The 20,245-nt window shown below is 42.1% G+C and overlaps 1 protein-coding gene across 2 annotated transcripts in view; it reads right to left on the bottom strand.

The window, feature by feature from the left end:
* grik2 (glutamate receptor, ionotropic, kainate 2) overlaps window positions 1-20,245 on the bottom strand; it is a 425,745-nt gene that overhangs the window by 313,079 nt on the left and 92,421 nt on the right. The window lies entirely within an intron of this gene.

Here is a 20,245-nt window from a genome sequence, read left to right as displayed (position 1 = left end):
ATCATCTGATTCTCCTTCAAAGCGAGCGGGGTGCTGATTGCTCCAGATCCCAACAGGTTCTCTGGGAATCTGGGAGACAGAGCTAGGGGCTGATGGATGGATGAAGGCTGCAGAGGAGTGATCCTCCTCGTCTCAGTAATGAACTTGTTTCATTTGATCTGTTGCAAAGGGCTGAGCAGGACGAGAAGGTTAACCCTTTCTTCACTGCAGCCTGAGAGCTGATCAAAGTCCAGCAGGAGATCAATATATGCAAAGAGGCTGTCTAAGCACTTTAATTGGCACACCTTTTGTTTGCTCAGAGTTAATGTGTCTCAGAATTTCTAATAAACTCTCCTGCTTCCTGTCCGCTGCGCTCTTTTAATGAGCCTGTTTGTCTTTTTCAGCATTCACCAAAGGTTGCCATCCTCTAACTTTCCAACTTCATTGTTCCTCCGAACCCTCTGAATGAAACCAGTGTTTATGTGTCACCTCCAACAGCAGAACAACAACACTGTTTGTCACTGACCTTTGCAACTAATTGCTTCATTATCATTTTCTGATCTGCTCCTGCCATGCTTAGAGACGGGTTTATGCACAGAGAAAAAAAAACACTCTATAAAAGCACAATGGCTCAAATTAAAGAGTTCCCAAGTTTGAGAAACGTGGATAAAGATGGAATTATTGGTCATTTTCTTCTTCCATGGCAGGACAGAAACTCTGGTATGAGCATCCATCCATCTTCCCGTTCTCTGTACCAGCTTACTGCTCCAGGTCAAAGTGGGCCGCAGCCTATCACTCAGGACAGGTCGCTGTGTAGAGATAAACAACCACTCACACCTACGGAAAATGTAGAGGCACCCGTTCAGCCCTGGCATGTTTTTGGGCAGAGGGAGGATACTGGAGCACCAAGCAGCAACCTCCGGTCTAAGAATATGAGACAACGCTGGCGTACTAAAATCTGCTGTTTCTCCAGTGTTCGCTTCAAGCTCGCTCTGGAAGAACCAGAAGTCACAAACACACAAAAAAAAGCCGTTTTGAAAGCAAAAATTAACCTATTTACAGCCTGGTTCAAAAAACATCTCCTGTCTGAATCACTAATTTTACTATCAGCACCCTGTATGAGGGTGAATTTTTGTATAACTTGCCCTTGCCACTACCAATATGGCTGCTATAGCCGATGTGCTTCATTTTTTGTTTCAGAAACAGACGGGTAACATCAGGGAGACTACGTCCTTGTTTGATACAGTTTATGTGGAGCACCCAGAAGGGAGAAGGTGCAAATTCCACACAGGAAGTGTCCCATCAAGAGAATTTAACCCAGGAACCTGTGCAGCCCGAGAAAAAAAACAGTAGTCCACAGACTGGGGGAGCCAATCACGGCACTCTATTCTGCACCACCAGGTAACAGAAGACTGAGAGTCAATCTGCAACAAGCCTCCATACAACTCAAAGAAATGAAAGATACTCAGGTGAATTATTTTGTTTGACCTTCACCAACAGCAGGCCAGCTGCACAAACAAAATGTGAAAGTTGCATGCTTCAGTCTTATGTATAACTGCTTCCTTTTTAAGAGTTTTACTTAAACATCACACACTGAAGCTGTGAAATTATATTTTTGAGACAACTTTCAAAGTTATTCTAAAAACACAGGAATTCATATAAAAGGAGTGGTCTGACAGCGTGGTTAAGGTTGAAAGTGTGTTAATGTGGGGATGTGTTTGGTTGTGAGCTATGGGAACATTTTTTTATGAAGAAAGAAGCCCTACAGAGGAAATATCCAAAAAGTTCAATTTGAAAACTGTGGCAGCAGTGAGTGGTGTGTGTCAAAAGAAAGACAGACTGCTGTGCTGCACAGGTAGCGTCAACATGTGGGATACAGAGAAAAAGCAGTGGGTTAACCCCACTTTGACTAAACCTGTCTCCAAGTCTTCTTTTCTTGCTACTTCAAAACATCAAATTTAGTTAAATTGAAATTGATAATAAAAGTACAACCCAACATTTTTCTTTTTGTCACTTTGGTTTCAGGATGACATCATCATTGTACAGTATTCAGGCAGGTGTTCAGGCAGCAAGTGTTCAGGCAGCTGCTCTTAAAGCACCTGTGAGGAGATTTTAGTAGTTGATGAAAAAGAAATTTGTACTACCGCTCTTCAAGAGCAATAAAAGCAGAACAGACCATCTATGATCACTGAAGATTAGGCATGGTGAGATTTGGGATTTAAGCAAAATACTTTATAAGCATGCATTGAATTTAAACTACAGACGGTCAACTTTGTCCATGGAGGGATGACATAATCTCAGGAACATCAAGGCCTCTTTCTTTCTTTCTTTCTTTCTTTCTTTATTATTGTTGTTTTTTTATTTTTATTTTTTTCCAAGAAAACACACATTGCATTGTTCTGGACAAAAATCATCAAAAAATGTTTGAGGTTTCTTTTGATCTCTGAGGGGCGCCAGAATCAACACAAACAGGAAGTTCCTCACAGGAGGGTTAACAGAGTTTTCATACTCTGCCTCTAAACTCTACCTGTTTGAGTTTTTTAATTGCTGGTGCTTTTGTTATTTGAAACTTGTTGTTTGTGTTAATTACTCTTTATTTCATGCTGGGTAAACATTTGCTCCAGGCGCGTCAGCGGAAAGAGAAACTCAGATGATCAGATGTCAGCTTACGCAGTCACTTTGACATAGGAGAGTAATTTCCAGGAGTGATGAGCTGGAAGATGTCGGCCCATGGCGTTCTAGCCTTTCTACATTTTTTGATAAATTCTTTATCTGAAACTTTTTTTTAATGTAAATTATTCTTTACTTAGGTTGAAATGATGCCACATTTCTGTTTTGGTGGAAAAAAAGTTTCATACCTTTCTTTAATTCTCTAACTGACCTGTTTGAGGAGTTATAATTTCTCTGACCGGCCTCTTCTAAAATCAGAAACCATGGATCCAGCAGGCTCTGAAGTGTTCCCTCTGCAGGGCTAACACTCACTAATGAAATCTCTCTCTGCACCGACGTCTCTCACATAACATAATGAAATCCTGGTTTCCGTCTGCGTGTCCTCGGTGAGTAGCGTCTGAGCCAGTTTGGGTGCAGCGGGCGGTGTGAACAGCTCCTCTGTGACTGTGCCTAATAGAATCATCTACAGGTGATTTGTTTCAGTCCTACGGCCAGGCCATTATTCAGCGTTACCATCCTGATCACTGCCCTCTCTCATCCAGCCTGTCGTCTCTTCTTTTCTCTTCCTCTTTCGTTTTCAGCTTCCTGTGAGGGTGGGTGGGAGGCTGCGGCGTGTGTGTGTGGAGATAAAAGGCAGCCGTGTCTGCAGGTATGAGCCATGGGATCCATTATGGCCGACTAATACATTAAGAGACATTTCAAAGTGAATCACGGCAGGTGGAGAACAGCTCTCCCTCTGGGCGGGCTGAGGCATCTGTTATGACAAGCAAACCAAATCTCAGCTTTCCCATGGATGAATTAGGAGTCACCTCCAGCCACACACACACACACATGCAGCCTTCTCCTCCGTCAGTGACACTTCCCTCCCTACTGGTTCCTCCTCCCCTGACACCTCCACCCCGCTCACCATTCCCACCATACACCGTCTCTCTGCTCCTGTCACCTCACATCTCCCATCTTTCATCTTCCCGTCACATCACCCAAACACGGCACGAAAGAGAGGAAAAGAGAAAAGTTCAGGGGGGAGCAGAGAGGATATGGTGTGAATGCGTGTGTGCAAAAGAAAGAAAAGGAGTAAAATAGTCGGAGTGAGAGCGCCCGCGGCACAAATGTTGAGATAATGGTTTGGAGAGATGGTGATGAGGCCCTTGAAGGGAAAATCCCCTCAGATGGGTGGATGAGTTACCTCTCTGGTCTCATCTCTCTGACGTTCTTAAAGCTACAGGACCCTGCGCCTTTAACTAACCCTGACAATCACAGCTACAGGCGAGGGGAAGCTGCCCTGTGCAGCCCCGTGCCTGCAGGCTGCTTCAACACATGAAAGAAACACACACAGACTCAGAGCCCAGGCACGTATCGAACATCACAAAACACACAGAAAAAGGCCATGAGGAATGGAAATTCAATCAGCAATCAGAGGTTATATTTCTGAGCATGAAAAGCATTAACGTCCAAGTCAGTTTCCTGTTGAGGCAGAGAGGGAACACGGCTTTTCTATTAACCGCTGCCGCCGCTGCTGCTGCTGCTGTGAATACCCAGAAAGGCAGGGAAATGAGCGACGACAGAAACACTTTATAAATATTCATAAAGGCTTTTAAAAGCGGGTAATCATTTTCTCTTTTATGCATAATGTAGCTTATTTATTTCAAACATTACCACGCATTTGGAGGAAATTGTTCCCTGTTTGAGGGAACTTGTATCTCTGGCTGCAGTTAGCAGGGATTCACAGCCAGCTGCTGCACAACTGGGGAATATGTGCAGCGTGTGCATGTGTGCTCAGATGTGTGTGTGTTTTCACTTGTTTATTTCTGGGAGCTGATAATGATGATGGGGGTGTGTGAGGAGGTATTTACCAGTCATATTACAGCATCTATTCCCCAGGCCCGAGTCACGCTGACACACAGCTATCATAACAACCCTGTGAGGGGAAAATCTTCCCGCGTGTTTATCTGATATCTACCCCTCTATCACACTCAGGGCGGGTGTAGCTGCATCACTTGTTTAATTCTTATAAGCTGGTAAAAGGCAGAAGGTGAAATATTTCTCATGAATAAATTATGTTTTGGATTAATACACAACATCTGTAAGTGAAAAGATGCAAACACACTGATGCTGCAGAGACATCTGTTGAACCCGTTCAGTCTGCCGTGCATCGGTCAGCGAGTGAATAAATGTAAATATTAGGACTAACAGCAAATGTGCTCAGCTCGTGGAAGATGTGACCTCGTGTTTCTGGAGGTGGAGGTGGAGATGTGGGCACTGGCAAGTTTGTGTGTGTCAGAGGGAGAAAGGGCCTCACACTGCAGCAGATCCTTTACCCTCCTACAACCCTGCACCACCCTGCTCACGCAACTCTTTCCCAGCAGCTGTCTTTGCGGCTGTGAATGTTTTATAGGATGGTTAAATGTGTGTTTTAGCTGGCAGTAGGGGTGTGATGTTAGCTAACACTATATGGGCATTTCAAGCAAAAGCCCTCTTAGATATTCGCTTGTGTTCGAAAATTATTCAAAGATGGCTCCCTACACTTTGTGCTTGCTCTGCACGTCGATCATCAAACTAACTTCCTCCAGGTGATGAAGCTTGCAATGACTGTTGATCTTTGGACAGCGCCACACTTTCCACTGCATGCCTCGCTCTCACATGACTGTGTGTAGTTGACGACTTGTGATTTTCTAGCCCAAACTTGTAGACTTCACAATCCATTTTTGAGCATCTCCTTGTTCTTGTTTTGGCTGTAAAACCTCCAGTCTGTTGACTCCTGTTCTGGCTACGTTTATTATGTCAGATTTGTTGCTGCAGTCAAGTTAAAAAAGATCTGTTTTGGACACAGTTTGTTTTATTTTAAAAAGTCAGTTGGTGTTTTAGGGGGTTTTGATGCACAACCTTCTGTCCCACTTAATCTGTAGTTGGGTCATTTTGGAGCGAAACGTGACCACGGTGAGCCAAGGTCCGTTTCTCAATGGATTTGTAATCTAGGAGGGCTAAAAAACAAATTTAGTCGGGGTGTATTTTTTTAAATGGTGGGGAAAATTTTTTAGAAGCCAAAATCCAAAATGGCTGTCATGGAAATGATCTTTTTAAAAGCTCAACCTACAATGATGAACAATACATGTTTTCAGACCTTATTTTTGTTGAGAAATACATATTTCAGGGTTGGATAATGATTTGACTTAATTTGAACCTTCAAATTCAAGATGGCTGCCACTTTTGGTGTTTTTTAGGGTTTTTGGGGGGAGTTTTTGCTGTTTTGGGGGCATATTTTTTTCAGTATTGTTACAGAGTCTCTATAAGGTTAAAAAGGAAGCTCTGCTCATGATGAATTGAGTAATATTCAGTTAAAAGTTCACAGAAATAACATCTGAAGTCAATAAAGTAGATGTTTATGTGTAAACAACACTTGTTGATTGCCCATTTCCCATTCAAAAGGACTATGCAGAAATGACTTTTCAGGTCTTTATCACAATATTTTTGGGCTATATTAAATTCTTTTGCAGTCTCAGACCAATGGAAATGAATAGATTCCTTTATTTCGCTCCCATTTAAATGATTGGAGATTTATCATCGCCATGGAAACCACTGGAGCAAAGACATATGTGTGATGTCACAAGGAAAACCCAGGCTGTTTTCAAATTCACCTACTACATACTGTGTATGAAAGTAGTATGTAGTAGGCACTGCATACTGCCTACTACACTTGAATGTAGTATGTACTATGACTGTTCTGTTAGGTTTATTTTGTAGCGGAAAAAGGACTTTTTTTTTTTTTTTTTTTTGTATACGATTTATTTTTCATACTTAATTTTGATTGTACAAAACAAACTATGAGTAGCTGACATGTTGACATTTTAGTTATTCATCTGTAAAAATATTCCCAGAAGCAGCATTTTATATAAAACAGCCAGTTGTGGAGAATACTTATTATTTCTGAGAGGAATTACTTATCATTTCGTGACGGTGTACAGCAGCCTATTAGGGTCACTAAAAGAAAAAAAATATTATTACATATTAAAACCTGCTTGGAGTTTCCTCCAGCTGGCATAGCTCTTAAAGTTCACTGAGGTATTCAAGCTCCCTTACCACAAGAAGGTGCAAATGACTGAATGTTGAAATGCTGAGACCTGTATAACTTTTGCTTGAAGAAATAATGATATCACAAGAGAAAAGGAATGTCCCTTTATCCAATCATCATAATTTTTTTATGTTGACAAGCAGGAGAACACTGCGGCCGTTTTCGAATTTGCCTTTTATACTAGCAGTGCGTACTGAATTTCCCAAAATGTAGCATTTAGTACACAGTATGCAAACAAAAGCAAAGTTACAGTATGCAAAAAAATACCCAGATGACGAACTGATTCGGGAAACAATTCACAGTATGCACTGGACCAGTCTGCTTCGCCTACTGTTGCCCACAATGCAAAGCGCCTGGATTGAAAATGACTGAGAGCGAAGCTTTAACAATCAGAGCAGCAAAGTATACAAATATAAGAGCCTCTACTTGTTATTTTTACGTTTTCAACCCGCAATAGGGTGTAATAACTTGTAATAACTTTTTCAACTTAAATTGTGTATCTATTTTTATTCTACTCTTTACAAAGTTCTTTATCTAATATTGCAACAATTATTATTTTTCTCTACTACTCAAGCTCTATTTTTTTCGACTTTTTGTAACATTTAGTGTTTCTCTGAGGGTCTTTCTATTCATAGCAATTGTACTGAGAGAGTGCAGTTTAAACCTGAGTCAAATACCTTGTATTCTTGAAAATACTTGGCGAATAAAGGCAATTCTGATTCTGACTCTGATTCTGAAAAGGTCTGTTGTTGTTTTTCCATTGACAGTTTGTAACGGCCAGACTGTAGCATTATTAGTGTAAACCACTGCCAATTATAGTATGACATTTTACTGTTACATTCTGTATTTTACCTCTATATTTCCACCACCCTAAATTTTCCCGCTTCACCTCATCCTTAATACTGAATTGTGTGTGTGTGATATTATCCTTGATGTGTTTTTTGCTTTTAAGTGGCCCTAATAGGCCATCGTACACTATCACGAAATAAGTAATTCCTCTCCGAAATAATAATAAGTATTCTCCACAACTGACTGTTTTATATAAAATGCTGCTTCTGGCAATATTTTTGCAGATTAATAACTGAAATGTCAACATGTCGGCTACTCATGGTTTGTTTTGTACAATCAAAATTAAGTTTGGAAAATGAATCCTATTTCTGCTTCGCTACAAAATAAACCTAACAGAACAGTCATAGTACACACTACATTCAAGTGTAGTAGACAGTATGCAGTGCCTACTACATACTACTTTCATACACAGTATGTAGTAGGTGAATTTGAAAACAGCCTGGGTTTTCCTTGTGACATCACACGTGTCTTTGCTCCAGTGCTTTCCATGGTGATGATAAATCTCCATTCATTTAAAAGGGAGCAAAATAAAGAATTCTATTCATTTCCATTGGTCTGAGACTGCAAAAGAATTTAATAAAGTCAAAAATATTGTGATATAGACCATTTTAAAAAATACACCCCGGCTAAATTTGTTTTTTAGCCCTCGTAGATGACAAATCCATTGAGAAACGGACCTTCACTCACCACGGTCACGTTTCGCTCCAAAATGACCCAACTACTGCTTTTCTGTGAGACTGACGCGTAACAGCTCCAGCATCTTGTAAAAAACTGCAACCTGCAGCAGACAGACGGGTCAAAGTGATCATCACGCGAACAATCACATTTTTTTATGTGAGTGGCTATTTGTGTATTAATTAAACTATTGCACATCCCTAGTTTGCAGTTTGATATTTTTTTTGTTTGTTTTTGTTTTTGTTTTAAAGGACCGTGGATTATTCATACTCTCCAGAGGATTCACTCTTGGTTCTGGCAAGATTTTTTTCTCTTGGGAAATGTTATTGCAAGAAATGAGTTTAATTCGTAAAAGTTCAAATGTCTGCCTTTGACTGAATAAAAAGAAAACTACAAAAACAAAGCAACCAAAACAACCAAGAAGTTTTTTGAGATATGAGGCATCTCTCTTCCAGTTTTTTTTTTTTTTTTGCTTTGAGTTGAGAGCTAGAATTTAGGCTATCAAGCCATCTTCAGATTTCCCTCCACTGGCGTTACAGCGAATGCCACCACGGCTGCCTACAGCTGTCAAGTGTCCTGTTTTGGCTGGGAACCTCTACTGTATTTTAGCCCTTTTTCCTGCCGTTCCTCATATTAATACTCTCCCATAAATCTCCCGTATTAAAATGTAATAGAAACAAACAAACAAAAAAACATCCTCTGCCTCTCCAAATAAAAAATATGTCACCAGCATCGTCAAAGCTGCCACCTGGATTAGCCTGAGTGGCAGTTCTTGCAAGAATAGTGTCGACAGATGGAGCAAACCATAGTTGTCACGTCTCCTTTTTTGCCCGGGAAACTACTATATTAAACCTCTATATACCTAAGGGGGACAACTTGCAGCAGGCACCAGAAAATCTCCCATATTTTCAAATACAAAACTTCACAGGTACACGTCTGCCTCACTTGTTCACTCTAACATGACCTGAAGTTTGTCGTACCTCATTTTCCATAATTAATCTACAATAAAAATCTTCCTGATGTCACTTTACAGTAGCTCTTCAGCCCTCACTTTATGCAGCAACTACTGTTGTCAAAGATACTCCTGGATGAGAAGACACTTAGATAATTTGGTCCCGTTATCATATTCTGGTTGACACTGCAGACCATAGGCAGGGCAGAGTGTTCAGGCCTAACCTCACTGTTACTGTGTTTGCAGCTGCAGTGATGGACACTTGTTAGAATCACATGTTTGGCACTGAAAGATCTCTTTCAGTGAAAAAAAGCTACAAACACAAGGTTGATGTTGAATATTTAGCAACTTTGAGCATCTTTAAAAATTGTTGATGACAGAGCTGAAAGCTGCAGTCAGACGGATGACACCACTGTGCTGGGAAATTAGGTTTTCAAAGATTAAAATTTCCACTAATTTCCTCAATTTTTCTGATTTGAATTTCTGATTGTTTCATTTTATAATTAATAAAGCTTTAAAAAAAAGAACAGTCTTGAAACTTTGTATCTGTAATTGTACATAATAGCGGGCAGATGGATCACTTTTTATGCATAATGCTGATCTGTTTTTATTTATTTATTTTTTTTTACCTTAATATCAGCAGCATAAGTCAACATTTATTCATACAGTATTAACTACGTGGCTGATTTTGCATGATCAGACAGAAAGCACTGGTAGAAGGTACAGGGTTCAGCTGTGATACCAGATTGTGAGACTTTAACCTGCTGCAACTTCTTATTATTTCATTACAACAATAACAACAAACAAAACAGGAGGAGAGGTCCTGGTTTTTGTTTCTTTTTTCTTTTTTTTTCTACTAGTATAAGTTGCTAGAACTCTGAGAAAGAGTTGTCAGCTCTCGTCTGTTGCGACTTTTTCTCTTATTTATTGCAAGGGTTTGTTTTACATAGGAATTTCTAAAAGCATATAACCACAGAGTAAAAGCAAAATTTGCAACATGTCCTGTCCCAGATTTGTTTTCATGTTTTTTCTGATTTCTATTATATAGAATACTTGCTTAGTATAATCCTTTCAGTTAATTATTTCAGTAATATTTGATTTAGATTTGACCAATGAAACATCCTGCCAGTTTTTGAAATAAGTTTTTATTTACAATTCATGCTGGTATTCCTAAAGTCAATTGTGTTGTAATGGTATAGTGTGGTTTTTATTGTTACTATTATTTATTTATTTATTTATTTAATTGAGACATCAATGTTAGTGGCAATGCACCAAATTCTTGCACTTTCTTGAAGAAAAGTGCAAACCCCATATTTAGTAATAAGTGTAATAAACTAGAAAAGCAATTTCTGAAGAAATTGCGCTGTGAATGCAGAATGCTGAAGCAGCTTGCGCTGAACTGCTAATGCAGAATGCTGAACATGGATGACTGAAGATGTGTCTGAAAATGGTTGAATGAAGTCATGCAAGGCTTGCACTGGAATACTAATGCAGAACGCTGATCATGAATGACTGAAGATGTGTCTTAAAATGGTTGAATGAAGTCTTGAAAAGCTTGTGCTCAACTGCTAATGTAGAATGCTGAGCATGAATGACTGAGGATATGTCTAAAAATTGTTATAAGAACTCCTGAAAAGCTTGCGCTCAACTGCTAATGCAGAATGCTGAATTAGCCTGCCATGAACTCTTGGATGAAAGGAAATGAATGGACGAATAAATGGAATGGATGAATGAATTTAAAGTTGAAATGGTTGCGTCTAGTCAAAAATTAAAGGAATGAATCAAATTTTAAAGAACATTGATGGAAATAATGACCTGACTGAGGGAAAATGCAAGTCGGCTATCTTAAACCCTGTTAATATGTAATCCTGTGTGTCCTTTGTGTGAGTTTTTTAACCATGTAAGCCTGTAGGCTGAGGCCCATGTGAAGCCAGATGTTGCCATGGTGATCATTGTTTACCAACTACCATCAGAGAGCTGGTGGAGTCTGTTGATTCCCAACACATTCCCTTTGAAATCAGGGTGTAATGGTGTGGCCACACCAAACGCGAATTTGCGGCGCGATTACATACAAAGTCAATGCAAAGACGCGTTTAGCCGCCGATTCGCCTCGGGCGGCGCGATTCGCGCGTTTGGCGCGGCGAGTTTGGAGCGTTCACGCGTTTGGGCGGTAGACGCGAATTCGCTCGAGTTCAAAATATTCCCCCACGACGTCATTGTTATGACAACGTTGGGGGGCAACTGCCGCCTGCTCCGGCTCCAACTCCGCCGGAGGATGGAGGAGAAAACAATCTGTGCGGTGTGTCATCATCCAGAATTATACGATACGACGTGTGTACTCTACAGAGACTGGAAAAACAGGAGCAGGCTTGGTTGAAAGTCTCTGAGGAGACAGGTTTTGAATGTAAGTTCTGAAAACATTCGTTCCCAGCTGGATTTGCCTGCACGGGCTATCACTGAGTCCGACTGTGTTTTCCTCAGCGGAGTTTTGAGCCTGATAAAGAGCAGGAAAGTGCGGGGCAGGGGCAGAGCCAGGGAAAAGATGGAAGTTCTCTGTGCTCCTCTCTTTCCTCCACCCCTTCATTATCCCCAGGGAGACCTCCGGGAACATGGGTCGGGGGTTCGGGTGGTCGGGGGTACGGGGGGTCGGAGGTTCGGGGGATCGAGGATGAGATCGCAGGGAACAGCCAAGCAGGGCTGGTGGATTACCAGGGAGAGGCAGCAGGCATTGATTGTGATCTCCAAAGCTTTCACACACTCTCCTGTCATGCTTTGGAAACCACAGCTCATTGTTTTTCAGCTGCTCTTTTGGACTTTCGGTCTTTAAATGAACGAGCTCTCTACTCCGCATGCGCAGTACCGCGTGTTCGCGCCTCAGCAGTTTGTCCTTCTAAGAATGGCAGTACATAACCTCTGTGCTCCCTGTCTGTGGAAAATATCAACATTCAGACCTTAGATCCTCCCCTAACAGGGCCACACAGCAGGATTTATTCATTTCAGGCCACATATACACCTGTGTGACTTTCCGTGACTAAGATTTGAACCTGACAAGAAGGCGTGTGTGCTTCACAGAGACAGTAAGTGAGTCGGTTATCTTCCAACAACACCCCGTCTGTGTGAAAGCCTCTCTATGTGGATCGCTCATTAAAGCACAGCAGTGGGTACTGATAAAGAGAATTGGATTACTGTGATTAATACCATGTGTCACTTGTAATGTCCTTAACAGTATGAATCACAGAGCGCCACGCTCCCATGGCTGAGTGTGCACACAAACACACACACACATTCCCAAACAGATATGAGTTGGGAAACTTGGAAACTTTCAATCATTAGTTGCAGTGTTGGGGTCACTAGTGACTGAAAGCTTACTCAAAAGTTTTTTTTGTTTGTTTTTTTCCAGGAAACATCACACACACTCACAGAAATACACACTATTTCGGATTCACACTAACACTGTCACCCTTAGTGTTCAGAGACAGTTTGGTCGCCCAAGGGGGGCTATAAGAAACCAGGGCTGCTGTGAATTCCAAACATAGAAACGTAACTCCAGTGTTCTCTCTGAGTGTGTGTGAGTGTGTGTGTGTGTGTGTGTGTGTGTGTTCAATCATGTAAACCTGTCTGCTGAGGCTTTTCTGAAGCCAGATTTTGCATTGGTGATCAATGATAAATTAACACACACATGCTTGTCATTGTTCCTGAATGTTTTGATGAGTTACTATAAACAGCTGCATGAGATCAAAGGTTTCCACGGTAAAGGCAGCAGGTGCAGGTGCACAACTTTGCCCTTCTTACTGTAATCTTCTGAAGATTTTGTGGCAAAGCAAGAGTCCGAATCTCCTGTCACCTTGCCAAAACCGTAAGGGCTAGAATAAAAATGAACACTCCGTAGGAATCCTGAGACCCAGAGGAAGCTGTCGATCTAAATTTCATGCATGAAGGTCAAGAAACGAACCCACGAGAGCGATAGATAGATGAGGGAAATTTTACTGATCTCTGAGAAAACCCCTCAGGAATTAACATGGAGGTATATGGGTTTTTTTTTTAACTTCTCGTGACAGTTGGCCATTTTGTGAAAAAGTGCTTGATCCTTTTGCTTTAAAAACCACTTTGTCAGAAGCAGGACAAGCCCTACTCCATTTTGACATATAATATGCCTATGTGGAGCGAAAATTGTGACCAAAAGAGCAGTTTACCCAGAATTTTTTCAGGTCTTCTTTCCCCCTCTCCCTGCTCTGTCGTTTGAATCTCCCACTCTGAGCCAAAACATTCCGTCCAATACACACCAATGTTAAACGGCTCGAAGAGCTGAATATCATCATGACCTTTGAAGGGTCATTGTGAAGAAACTATATATGCTAGGAAACATTTGAAACCCACTGAATGAAGCCAAAAGATAGCTGAATATTTTGAAGTTTGAATGGAGTTTGTAGCTGAAAGTATGACTGAATAAGGAGGGCTTGAAGCAGGCTGAAAAATGTCCTGAAGAGAGGAAATTTTGAAAATTTCGCATTCATCTCTATGGGACCGAAATTTCGTAAATCTTTGAATATCTCGGAAAGTATTAGTGAAAAGTTTCTGAAGAGTCATAGCCCCCTTGTCCCCACTGAAACACACGTTTTGAAGTTTGAACGGTGAAAATCGGTTGAAGTTTGTCTGAGTTTTAGCAGTCCAAAAAAGCGGGCGGAAGAATGAAGAAGAAGAATACATTTTTTTGTCACAGAAGAACATATGCTGTGAATGCATTGCTGCATTCACAGCAATTATTCCATAATGTGGCAAAGTTTATTACATACTGCATTCAATCATTTTATTACAAAATGTGGCGTTATTACATAATGCAGTGATAATGTATTACATTATTACAAACTGGGGTGTTATTACATAATGTGGCCTTACAAGCAACATCCCAGGTCTTGAACTGCTGCAGCTCCCCTCCTCTCTTCCAGTTTGGTTTTCATGCCAGGTTCAGTCACATGCATCAATAATCTGCATAAAATATATTTAGCAGCACCTGGCTAATGGGAGGTGAGCGTAAACTACCCTCACCTCTTTAAAAACAGATCAGGGAAGTGGTCCTGATGACACCATGATCCTCCCACACGGAGCTGCTCAGCGGTGAGCCGGAGCGTGGCACAGACCCAGGACCAGCACCGCCTCCCACCTGAGCCACCAACAACACCCGCCGGGGTCCAACGCAGTCATCCCACGCACACTCCACTCTCACAACACCGCTGCACCAACACGCCACGGTCCAAACGCCCCCTCTTTAATTCACACACATTAGATGTACATGCACCTGTTTGTATGGAAACACAGCGGTCTTTGTGGGCATAAACTAACACTTTATCCACGCACCTTAAAAAGAGCTGCTGAGAGGCTGCAGAAACACATTGCAGGGTGTAAATGTTATATTGCTGAACGTGGGAACGTGGTGGGAATGTTTCTCACTTTCTCTGTGAGATATAGACGCCTCCAATGGCAGAGTGTGAGGAGAATGTGGCGTGAATATCCACAGGTAGTGTAATCAGAGCCGACCGAGCCTGCAGGCAGACAAGCCTGCTCCTTCTGGGAGCAGGTACAGGCCGGGGGATTACCGGGGTAGAGGGGGGGTCAGTCCAACAATAGAAAGCTACAGAGCAGAGGGACAGGGCCAGCGGCTGAATGAGAGCCCCACACAAAGAAAGCAGCCAGCCGGCCTCCTCTGTAATCCACTCAGAGCGCACAGCGCAGCTTCCAGCACATCTCAGTGGCTTTGCTCCACGCTGCCAACCATCACAACCAGAACCAGACACACATCAGGCTGTAAGGAGGGGGAGCAAGTTTAACAGCCGCGGACAAAAATGTATTTCTATCACAGGAACTTTCCAGAGCCGATCCTCTTCCAAGTGGAGTCACACTTTCATGAGAAATAAATGGATTTTTAAGTTCCTGTTAAAAGCTTGGAGCTCAGTATGAAACCAACGCCAACAAAACACATTAATGTGTACTGATGATTTCAAAAAGGAACAAGGATACATATATCTGATTTACATCCTGTATGTTATCCGTTATCAAGAAGTCAGGTTGATAAGAAAAAGTTTGTAACCCTTTTTTTATTTTTTTATTTAATCCTGTTAATCCATCTTCCCCTGAGAAAGACTCACTGTTTTGGACTCGTGTTTTCTTCAATGGGGCAAAGGAATGAAAAAGGGTGGATCTAATCTAGTCTACACTCCAGTCAAGTAGGTGGCAGTAATGCACCTTCAGCTCGTTGCCAACCGCTAAATAATCCGAGAAAAATGAGGAAGACAAATAAACTGAAGACAAACCATAGACTGTAAAAAAAAATGGATGGCTCGAAGTGAGGTGGCCACAAAAACTGCTCCCCCTGGTGGCTGGCTGCAACATAGGTAAAAAAATCTGACTCTGCAGTCATTCCAGATGAGCTGTGGTTAAACTTTAAAAAAGGAAAACACCTCGTAGAAATGTTTCTCACGTCCAATTGTTGTGGAAATTTGAAGATATTATTTGGCTGCCTCATGTTCAAGTCCTCCTTTTTTCTAAAGAGTTTCATTTTTATTAGCTATAAGAGGTTAAAACATGTAACAATGAGTGACAGCTGCCGTTCTCAATTATTTTGGGGGGCACTGTAAAATATGTCAATAGGTAAAGTCAAGAAGTGATTGGACTCTCAAAAGAGAAAAAAAATATTATTGTTTTTGTCAGCCAGCTCCACTCGGGCCCTTCTCAAATCCGTACAATGGTAAATGGCAGAGCCACGCTGTCCACTCTGTATACAGTCTTTGAGACAAACAAATACAGTAATGGTGCAGCATAGTGCATCGATTATGGAAGAATGTTGTTGACTCTTTTACTAATCAGTTTTTAACGGTTTTAGAGATTCGCCGTTGCAGCCCTAGAATTCATGATGAACGGTTCATATTCACCAGAGGATGAGCTCTGTTGTCTGAGGCATCCAGATTTTGGGCTCTAATTTCATAGACCAGGCACAAGCACAGGCGCACCTGCCCTGAGGCGGCCTTCGCTGCGTGTACAGGGCATGACTGGCGCACTTTGCAAGTTTCCTGCAGTGCCAAGAGAGGCGCAGTCAAGGCACAGAGAGGCGCAGAGGAGCGCAGAGGAGTGCAGAGCTGCACGTCCACTGCTCCCTCCGTATAAATGGCAGAGAGGGAGGAGAAAAGCCGTGAGTGGGTTTAACACAGCCGAGCGCTGCTTTCACCAATCAAATGAGCGCCTCTCCTCGCCTTTAAATGCCCTGCGGCCAAGGCGCAGCGTCTGATTGGTCTGAGTGATCCCCAGCACCGCGGAAGGTATGCTGGAAAAGCCGGCAGCGGAGACGGTCAGAGCCGCTGTCCCTGCAGCAGGAGAATGGACAGCGGGGCGCATTGGAGGACACAAAGCGCATCACTGTGTGGGCCAGCTCCCGGGACAGATGTAATCTGTTCCTTTGTCATTAATAGGAGTACAAAATGAAGAGACAGTTACACAGCTGGCTTATCCATTCAGAATACTTTTGATCCACCTGCACTCCTGGTTTGTCATCACCAAATAGCAGTCACACCCATCTCTGCGCAGACGGTCTACCAAATTGTCAAATTGGCAGCGCACAGTGGTGCGCTGCACAATATTAGCACTGCGCACGGTGCGCCAGGCTTGCACCCCCTGCGCTGCGCCACAAAATTAGAGCCCTTTATCTTGTGAAACATACACGTGAGATGACTGAGAGTGTTTGCCCGAGATTTTAAGTGTTTGCTTTTTTTATTTAATATAAAGTTGAAATAAATTTAAAGTTTGTGATTCTTTTTCCTCAGAGGATGTATTCTTTTGTACACTTTGTAGTTTTCTTCAATAGAAACACATCAGTAGAGGCTACATTTAGCGTGTAATTCATGTTCCACAGATGATAAGTAAATGCTATATCTGTGGTGGTGATTAACCTTCAGTGGAAACATTTATGGAGGAGAGGTGTGTGATTTGTGCACTGATACAAGTTTGCAAAACAGAAGATGGTCTGTGACTTCAGTGTGAGACGTTCGTTCTCCCCAGACAATGTTTATTCTCCCAAGAGGTGAAGACCAGGAGGGTTCAAGAGGTTTTGTGCACAAACAAAACTTGAATAAAGAACAGTGATGAAAACAGAGGCATAAACACAATCTATTTGAGAGGTTGAGGAATTATTTTTACACTGACCTGCTGATGTTTCTTAAAACTAGATCTCAAAAATGACCAAAATAGATGTAAGAAAGCTGAAAAGATCAGTATCCTGTCTGTGCTTGGTTTTTATTTATAATTGATTGGCCCCTTATCAATAGTTTTTCACTGGAAAGTAAAAGAAAAAGGTATGATTTTTTTTCTCCTTTTTTCAATGGTGCGATCAATGACCTCATCACAGGGTGCAGACAGAAAGGGAGCGAGCGGGCTTTTTACAGACAAAGACCCCCCTGGGGAGCTGTCTACGACATATGTAGGACAGAGAAGAGACTAAAAATAGAAAAGGTAAAAATAATCGACACAAGAGTTGTGTGGCACAACGCAGACAGCCTGCCACTCTTTGTTCAGTTTTACAGTCCTTTCTGCAGAGGAACAGGCATGTGCATCTTCATCTGACAGGAGGGGAGAGGAAGACAAAGCGCATGTGAAGAGGGAGGGGAGGGAGGAGGGGGGAGGGGAGGAAACAGATTGAAGGTTGAGTAATTGTCTTCAATACTTAATATCCAAGAAAACATGCTCGTCTAAGTGATTTTCACCAGCGGGGGTTTGTGGAACGCTGAGGTTTGTGCCTGGTGCTCGCTTGTCTCCGCTCTGTTCCATAAATCAGATCTGAGTTACACACACACACATATGCATACACACACATACACACACAAACAGCACAGCAGAAGACAGTGGGACATGGTGTAGTTATGAAAAGTGCAGAAAAACAAAATGCACAGCAGCTCCGTTGATGCCCTTACGAGGAATCTGCTGTACAGTTCTGCAGGAGGGAAACATGATTACACGAGTGCATCAGCCCAGAGGGAGCTCCGAAGTGAACGGAGGTTATTGTCCACTGTTTAGGACGATTACTACCTAAAGCACCAATAAGTGTAATGAATCTGCAGTAAATTGTGTTAGTAAAAAAAAAAAAAAAAAGAACTCTGGATTGCAGATTGGATTTGCGTCTGCAGCTCTCTATTGTGCGTATTTAACAGGAAACATGCATGTGACTTACTGAGCCCGAGGGTGTGCAGAGAGGCAGCACCATCAACAACATTAGGGCACTTATAATAATTCAGGAAGTAATTACAGGCTCAACCGGTTTATTAACAGTTCCACTTTCTTCCCCGCTCACACGCCAGAGGAGCAAACGTGGAAGCTAAACATTAACAAGACAAGTCTGTAAATAAAGTCTGCACTGCTGGGGCTGGATGGAGAAACAGAACGCTGAATGAGTGTGTGTGTGTGTGTGTGTGTGTGTGTGTGTGTGTGTGTGTGTGTGTGTGTGTGTGTGTGTGTGTGTGTGTGTGTGTGTGTGTGTATGCCCTGACTGTAGTATATTGTATCTAATCCACTGAACCCGTGCAGAGGTAAAGCTCTGTGTGTCTGATAGATCCTTTCATGCTGATTGGAGCAGAAATGCATTTACATATTTTGTGCTCAGTTCTAAAGTTTAAGATTTTATGAAGTATTTTCATTTTTAGTTTTCTAAAAGCAAATATGAGAAGACAAGCTTGCGTACCAGTGTTATTCAATACGCTGCTTTTATAGAACAAAGTGTCAGCAGCTAAAGCCTTTGACAAGTAGCAATATTGAACAGGAATTCTAGGAATTTTCAAAGTTGGAAAATTTTCATTGGAGTTTGTGGGAATATTTTGGAGATTTATGATGAGCGACTTAAATATAGTTGGAGATATTAAGCATACACATCACATTCACATGAATATCTGTCTTATTCCTTGACCACAGAGCAGCACCCTGCTGACTGCAGGGCCATTCAGGCCACATTCCCCCTAAATGAATGGTGTCCAAAGCACAACATCATTAACCCCTAATACCTTAAGGTCCCCAAATGGGGGGGCTTTGAAGTCGCTCTGCTAAAAGTAAAGGCAAAGAAACATTTATCAGGTATAAATAAAGTAATATAGCTCATCAGATCAAACAGAAGAAACTCAGCTACTTCAACTCAACCTTCTGTTCACTTGAGTTATTACTCTGAGCCATTGGCGACCAACCTCTGAACAAATTTTGCAGGTGTTCCCTTTCATATGAGACCAGAATGATTAAAATAGACCTTTTAAGCCCCGTTCCCACCAAGTGGTCTGGTTTGGATCATTACAATTTGATACAGGTTGGCTCGGTTAAGCCTGATCCTGTTTGTGTTACCACAGCCAACCTCTGGGTGGGCAGCGTTTAAGCTGGACGCCAATAGCCGCGTCAGCTACATAACAGCATGACGCCATAACAGCATGACGCCATAGCAGCGTGACACAGTGTACCGCACCAACAAATCCAACAAAGAAAAACGTGACAGAGTTAATAAAGAGCAACAATGAGAGACATCTAGCAATTTGTCTTCTTTGTGATCGGCATGTGCCTCTTTGTTATCACCCCTATACCAGGAATCTATTCTCAACAGCAAAACGACACAAGGGAAAACCTAACCCAATGTCTTATCAAAGAGCACATCCCCCCTCTGCCTGTTGATCTCGTGGTTAAAAGGTTAGTGGAGTCTCAGGCCCTGTTTACACATCTGAAAACGCTGAAACGCAGTGAAAAAAATCAGATTACACGGAAACGCCGAGGGACTGAAAACGCTGTAGTAAGCATCCCAGGCCTATAGTTGGCTCTATAACTGTCTTGTCCAGAAGTAGCTTTTGGGAGATCTCCCCTGAAGTAGAGTTGAACAGCACATGCACAACACGGTAGTTCGCAATGATTGTAACAACGGTACTGTTGTCCTGTTGTATGCGCTAGCGCGGAGCAGAGTGTGATGTCAGCGTTTCCACTGAAAACGCTGGCTAACTGTTTACACGGCAATGGTGGCGGCTGCGTTTCAGAAAAATCCCACTCTG

Source organism: Halichoeres trimaculatus, unplaced genomic scaffold (genome assembly GCF_033239565.1).
Source record: "Halichoeres trimaculatus isolate MK-OKI-2021-1 unplaced genomic scaffold, fHalTri1.1 fHalTri1_scaffold_12, whole genome shotgun sequence".
In the NCBI taxonomy this organism is placed as follows: Eukaryota; Metazoa; Chordata; class Actinopteri; order Labriformes; family Labridae; genus Halichoeres; species Halichoeres trimaculatus.
The sequence above is the reverse complement of the archived record's forward strand: the minus strand, read 5'-3'. Positions and strand labels throughout refer to the sequence as shown.